Here is a 7,596-nt window from a genome sequence, read left to right on the forward strand (position 1 = left end):
GGGATATCCGCGAAGGCAGTCCCGATCCCTCTCCCCCGGGATCACCCTGGCAGAGCCTCGGCGGAGGAAGGGCCCTCCCCAGAGCCAACGTGATGCTTCCTCCTCGCTGTTCCCGAGGGTCCTGACCCCCCTGTCCGGCACGGATCCTCCTTTCTCCTGTCGCCAGTGGGCATCCTGGAGGCAAGCGCTGACGCCTGCCCTGGCAAGAGGGGCCTTACAGCCCCGGCGTGTGCCCCCCGAGCCCGGCCTGGGGTCCCCCTCTGTCCAGCCACGGGGCTTGAATACACAGCCCGGGGCTGGGAGGTGAGAGGAGAATCACGAACCTGGGGAGAAGCTGCCCAGGCGATCAGAGACTGCAACCTGTTTTCTGCGTTTTAAGTGCTTCACTTTCTCTGCGAAAAGAGGAAAGGGATGCCTTTACCTTCACCAAAATGCAACAGCTCCACAGATGAACAGTGAAATGGTGGAATTAAGCCCAAATAATAGCAGCCAAGTGGGGAGAGTTTGGTGGTGAAGTTTGTTTCCCCTCTTGGGTCAGGAGTGCTGTCACCTATAGGTATGAGGGGCCAGACTCGATTCGGGTTTCAGGCAGAGCCACTCAGTTTCACCATCCGGAGAGGAAATCTGGCAGGGAGAATCGTGGGTGGGGGAGAGGGGGATAACTGACGTAAAAACCATGCTAAAGTGTCTTGCAACGGGCTGCTGCAAGGCAGTGAGAGCCAAGCTGAAACCAGAGTGTGATTGTAGGAGACTGGAGGATAGTTGCAGGGTAAGAACACAAGACTAAGCATCTCTGAGACTTCAAATTGGAAAATAAGAGCCGAGGTTTTACTGTTTGCTCGTAAAACACTCCTCCGTTTTTAGTGGAAGAGGAGAGAAATGGCGAGACTGCATCTCCCCGGGATGGCAGTTACCCAGAATGGCTCAGTTATTCTTTTACTCAAAATAAATGTTTGTGTTTGGTGTCTTATGTAATACTCAGGTGGGTACATAATTTGTTTTACAAATCTACCCAGCACGAAAAAATGAATGTGTACCCTGGAATCTTTCTTCTTTAAAAGCACTATTTGTTATTTAGGAAATAGTAACAGTCTCTTGCTGCTGCTGCTGGTTTTGCTTTAGCCTTTATCCCTTTAGTACATTTTTTTGCTCCTTTGGTGCATGAAGAAGAAGAGGGAACTCAAGTCTCACTTGATTCTGCTTTTCTCCTTTTGTCTGTTCCCTTTTCATCCTGGGGTAGCCCTGGTACATGAGCAGGGTTGGTTTATGGAAGATAAATTATAACTGCTGGTCTATGAAGGCTCTCACCATCATGTGGGAGTGAGGAGCAAAGCTCAGCAAAGACAAGGCAAAGAGAAAATGAAACACTGTATAAATTCCCCTGTTTCCACCAAAATCCCTTCTGATCAAAGCAGAAATGATTGTGGGGGTGAACAGTGAACACACAAGTGCCTCTTTATTGGAATAAAGCCACATTGTGCATGTGTGTCCAGAGCTGTATGCATACATGATGTGGCCAAGGGCATGCAGGAGCTGATTTGCTTCCCTGAAGCTTCATCTGCACTGTTTTTGCACCCAAAGACCTTGCATCCTCAAAAAAAATCAGTCTCAGATCTCCCTGGGCTTTTCATCTGCCTGCCTGGAGGGGATCACTGAAGCTGCTGTTGAATGTCTATCCATATTGTTATGTCTATTTGGTCCTATCACTGCCAATTCTATCAGAAATGTGTGAGCAGAACTCCACCACATGGACCAAATGTTACATCATGAGCAACTTTTTTTCTTCCAACCCACAGCTGGCCACTTTTATGCTTTAGTTCAGCAAAGAGAGTTGGTGGCAAATTTATTTCTGTTCAGCAGCACCCTCATGCTGGTTCTTGGTTGCTTGATCCCACAGTAAAAGGAATATAAAGATAAGGTACTTTAGGACATGCTCTAGTGGGTGATACAGCTATTGATAAATATATTTTATTTGGGGTGTTGACAGTTGGACATGATGATCTTAGATGTCCTGTGACAAGTCTGTGATTCTGTGAAAGAAACACCACTGCAGCTGGAAGATGAGGTTTTGACAAGGGATTGTTGCCTTGGCTGGATTGAGCCCTTACAAAGCCACATTTTCAGTGGAACAAGCTGCTTCTAAATCACCTGTAACTCGTATTGCTCTGTGCTCTCACTACCTACACTAAAATGTGGATCAGGTTTTTTTCTTCTGATCTTTTTCTTTTTGCTGTCCTGGGATCCACATTCAGGTTCCTGATATTTTACCTGTAGTTGTGCCCTCCCCTCAGGAGGGCTGAAACATTTATTCTGGGCTTATGACAGCAAGGCAGGGCTGCAGTAGAGCTCAGGAATGTCCGAGACATGAATGTTAGTGTAGGCATTCCTCTTCCTACCCATTAGTTGGGTTTTAGATAGAGATCTTCCATTACTGCACAGCTGCAGGAATTGTTGTCCCAAGGTCTGATGACGAGAGTTGGTTTTGTGTTTGTCCTTGCTCAGATTAAAGAGGAACTTGTTTCCAGCAGTGGAGGTTAAGAGCATTTACTCTACAGAATGTAGTCCCTATCTTTTGTTTCTTCTTCTTTGCAATGCTTTCAGCCAAGGTCAGAACACAGGCTAAAAGAGCTTTTTGATTTGGAGTCACAAAAGCAGTGGCAGCAGTGGAATTTCCCTGAGGGAGGGGCCCCGGGAGGGTTAAAAGCCTCAAAGATGAAGATATTATCTGTAATATCAGGAGCACAATAATCTTTGTGTTTTAGTGTTCCCTGAGCCACAGGGGACTAACTAAGAACACTGGGGAGCAATCTAGTGTTTGAAAGACAATAATGGTGCATATATACAAGAGGGTTTAGACACACATTTTTGGTTGTTGTAATGGAAAGAAGATTCAAAAAAACCCACAACACTTTTATGAAGCCTGGAGACACAGAATGGGTGAAATACTTCAGATTGTGTAATTTAGATAAAGACTTGCTGTTGTCCTATTACATAATGTAGCTAAGCACAGTCAGTTTTTCTAAGATGTTTCCAGTAACTCTGCCTCATATTCTGTTTTGTTAGAGATGACACTTGGAGAGCAAGACAGTCCTTTGTTTCATAAGGGCTCATCTGCTGCTCTTGTCTGCTCCTCACTTGAAAGTGGGGTTTTTTTGCTTCATATGCTGTCATGTTTATTTCCCCAGCAACAGCGGTTGCGTCTCAAATGTTATTTCATAAAGGTTAAAAGATTCCAGAACAAGTGTCCACTGCCATTAAAGATGAGGCTAAAGTCTCCTTCCTTTCATCCCAAGATTTCTACTTTGCAGTTTAGGATTAATGGCTGTTTCCCATGTAATGGACTTTTAAAGCACTGTAGTTCTGGTGCTGATGTATTCAGACACACTTAAAGCATGGGCTAAGGGGACATAATTTTGTATTGATTCAGAGCTCTGGCTTTCCTATAAATCTCTTACTCCCGGGTCTTCCAGGTACACAGCAAAGCCACACTCGCTGCACTTGCCATGGATAAGGGAACTGGTTACAAACTCGGAGCATTCATCCAGGTGTCCCATTCACTGGTGGAATGCACATGTCAGCCAAACTGGGGTTGCAGTGATGTGTGGCTCCCTGCCCCTATCTCATATCCAGTGTAAAGATTTCTCATTCTGCCAGAGCTTGGAACCATTTCCAGCTCTGGCAGAAAAGCCTTCTGCTTGTATGTCTGGCTTGCTTGAGTTCAGGTCCCCACAGATAATAATTGATCTGGGAGCATCCTTTGAAATGCTGTGAGTAATTCCTGATAGTTCTCAGACTGGTGAATTTAAAGTGAAAGGGGAATGCTACTCGTGCTTTACAGCATTAGAAGACTTGGGCTGATATATAAGACAACAAAATGAGGGTCAAGAGGGGATGGTATCATCTCTGAGTATTTCAAGAAAGATGTCAGTGCCATGTGGGAGCAAAATCCTCTCTCCTATTCTAGTGTGTGAACAATACTGGCAGAAGAACAAATGGGTGTTAATGAGAAATGAACACATTTACACTGGAATTGGGAATGGGTTTTTAATGGTTGTATATGTGATATCTCTGCCAGGAGATGAAAGGCCAGAAATTCTAGTCTCATTTTAAAGGGAGCTTCATTGCTTTATGAAAAGCATTTGAGAAAAGGTTTGTCTGCAATAGCAAAAGACAATTTAATTGATCACAAAGGGATTTGATCCTTAATTCTCTTTCCTTTTTACTTAAAAATCTTTCTGTAGCCTGAAGGAACAAAGACAGACTGTGATGTACAGCCTTGCCCTCCCATTCTGTGTTGTGCTCAGGGACAGCTGCCCTCATAACATGGGGATGGGTGCATTTGGATAGGTCACCCCTCCTTTGGTTCCCTGATAGTTCCTAGGATACATCAGGCTCATGCCTTGGTTGTGGGCCACTGGAATCTTCCTTTCTCCCTTCACATCCTGTGTGCCTGGTGTATTTCATACACTTTGAGAAAGAAGGTGATGGTTCATGGGCTACGTAGGTCTGACTGTCTCTTATAATGGAAACTCCCTCTATTGCCCTTTGGGTGACCATTCCACAGGAAGGAAGACCAACCAACTTAAGATGCATGTTACAGGGACTGGTTATAGTGCAATTACTGTATTAACATCACAGTTTCTTGATGTTAATATTTTTGCCATCCCCAGAATATGGGGCATGCAGATATGGCAAAAATAATGTTAGGTTTCTGGGAAAGGACTTTTGCAAAGGCTTGGGCCCTACAAGTTTTTGGACGTTGTGGTTGGATCCAGCAAAACACAATACAGTTGTTTAGTGCCTTTTTCCAACAAAAGAATTGAGAACCTCAGGGAAAAGATGTAGAAGAAAGGTTCAAGTCAAAGAACAAGAGAAGATTCCTCACACAACATGACACCAAGCTGTGAAACTCCTTGATGCAGGAAGCTATAAACATTAAAGATCACTGAAGACACATTAATGGAAGAAAAATAGGCAAAGGGCTACTTAGATAAAACTTGCAGCTCTAGAAGTTCCTAAGCTGAAAAGTGCTGTGTTGTGGGAGGGTATCATTATATGCTGTACTTAAACAGGACTAGCAAGTGTGAGGCCTCTGGTTTTATCACTTACAGAGACTAAATGTAGGGCCAGTTGGGTGGAACTTCATTGTAGTGCAGTACAACTAGTCTCATGTTTTTGGACTTTCTTCCAGCCTCTTCCTCACAGGTAGCTCTCCACCACCAGCAGAGCCTGGTGGTCACTATCCATTCTTGGAAACAATGTCTGCAAAATCTTAGCTCAGTGACTTAGCAAAAGACTGATTAAAATGATGTGTCTGCTAAAGACTATCTCAGTTCTTCCCCAGATCTTCTGGCTTTGGGCAAGACATGGATTTTTTTGTTTCCAGAGACAGTTTGGTTCTAAGCCAGCACTGACTTGGCTAGGTTGCCTGAGTTGGTGGAAGAGTGAAAGGACCATGTCAGGGCAAGGCATGGTTTCTTCTCTTTTAGAATCATCACTATTCCCACCATCCTAGCTTGCCAAGAAGCAGCACGTTCTGCATGTTAAGTATCAACATGGCCACAAATTTCATGCACAGTTTTGATAAATAAAATCTGTGTTCTAAGCAAAGGCACCCAGACAGAGAGCCTTTGTGAGAGAGAGACTTAGACCTAGTGTGTCTTTTGGAGAAATTTGGGGGAGGGGAACTGATACAAACAGCAGGCCATTTTCCCATACAAAAGCTTTCTTTCACAGCTGGTAAATGCATCAGAACAAAGGCTGACTCCATAATCTGTACTCAACAATAGCTTGGAATATTTGATAATTTGGCTATTGTACATGAATACATCATGCTTGGCCGTGAATAACTGAGGCCATGGTTGATCCACTGTTAATGTATTGTCAGCCTGTTTCTCATTACCATTCTGGTTTCAAGGAAATGCTTGTTTTGTGTCTCTGCCTTCTCCTGGTCAAACTAAGTCCATCTTGCCACTGGACCAAAGAGCTTTAATTTCAAGCCAAATATCAAAGACCCAAAATATTTCACCACCGTTTAGAGGAAAATTCTTTATTGATGCTGAACTGCTTCATCACTTCTCTCTTCTAACCCTGTAACTTCTATTTCTTCTCAGGACTTTTTCTTGGCTGAATTCCTGGCCAGCACATGAGCAGCCCAGGAAGAACCTGGGTCTTACAGGTAACTTGAGGTCCATGCTATGGTAAATGTATATACTAACCCCCTGCACTTTTGTTTCTCACCTGACAAAGGAGGAAGATACTCCTTCTAAAGCCTCTCCTTAAATGCCAGAGATGCTCCAACACTTGAATAGTAGCATTTGCTTAAGCATGTAAAGCAGTGGCAGTGTGCAGATTAATGCCAAATTTTTGTAAGCTGTTCATAAAGTATTGTGGGGTTGTAACATATTTGCTCAGTTCATTTTGTGGTTATGCTCCTAATGAAAGGAAAATTTGGTTTATTTGTACTGGAAACAGAAAACCACTGGCTTAAGACACAGTATGTTTGCAATGTAAACACTTGAGTCTTTGTTAATAAAATTGGTTGTAACTGTAGAACACAGCAACCAGAGTGAAAGTCTTGCAAAACTGTCAGTTGTTTTACTGGGGAAAACAATTTTTACTTGGATATTTTGAGCTCACTGACTACATCGATCGGCATTAGGAGTCACCTCATCAATGTTTATAAATATGTAAGGGGTGAGTGCCAGGAGGATGGAGTCAAGCTTGTCTCAGGGGTGACTGATAATAGGACCAGAGGCAATGGTTATAAACTGGAGCACAGGCGGTTCCATATAAATATGAGGCGGTTCCTCATATAAATATGAGGAAGAATTTTTTCACTGTGAGGGTGACAGAACACTGGAAGAGGCTGCCCAGGGAGGTTGTGGATCCTCCTTCCCTGGAGACATTCAAAGCCCAGCTGGACGTGTTCTTCTGTGACCACCTATAGGTGACCCTGCTCTGGCAGGGGGGTTGGACAAGGTTATTTTTAGAGGTCCCTTCCAACCCCTAACTTTCTGTGATTAGGCAAGAGTTTTTGCAGTGGTAGTTGTCAGAGTTTAGTATGAATGACTTGCCTCTTATGCACATCACAAGGCATCACAACAGATAAACGTTTTCTGATAATGTAAAAATCTTTGTTTGTGTTTCAGTATTAAGGCCAAGAACACAGAGATCTGTTCCAGCAGGAGAGCTGATGACATATGTGACTCAGTACATGGCATTGCCTCTAAATGCTTCCACAGTTGCTTACTGTCAGCATCTATTCTTATAAGTTGACTTAAAAAAATGATTATTATTTTTAGTATTTGCATTCCTCAAATATTGTGAAGAAACATGGTGATGAAGGGTCAGGTATTCTGGAGAACTCAACAGCCAACTCCCTTTGTATGGGGGTAGAGGAAATATGGGAGAACTACATGAAAAACTTCTGACTGTCCGTGGAAAAATGGTTGAAAGGAATAATAGAGGATTAAATTAGTGGTCAAAGGGGCAAATATAAAAGTATCCGTCAACCAGGCTATAAGAGAAAGCCACTTCCATGGATTAATAACTGGTTAAAGCATATGAAGAAAAAAGTTTTCACAGCTGAGGAGG

The 7,596-nt window shown here is 43.4% G+C and overlaps 1 long non-coding RNA gene across 1 annotated transcript; it reads left to right on the forward strand.

Annotated features, from left to right (window-relative positions):
* Positions 1–415: 415 nt before the first annotated feature.
* On the forward strand, positions 416–7,289 carry LOC139796899 (uncharacterized). Its single transcript, XR_011726196.1, has 3 exons — positions 416–556; positions 6,114–6,178; positions 7,152–7,289. It is a non-coding gene; the product is annotated as an uncharacterized lncRNA (long non-coding RNA).
* The last annotated feature ends 307 nt before the right edge of the window (positions 7,290–7,596 follow it).

The sequence above is a fragment of the Heliangelus exortis genome, chromosome 5 (genome assembly GCF_036169615.1).
Source record: "Heliangelus exortis chromosome 5, bHelExo1.hap1, whole genome shotgun sequence".
NCBI classification, from domain to species: Eukaryota; Metazoa; Chordata; class Aves; order Apodiformes; family Trochilidae; genus Heliangelus; species Heliangelus exortis.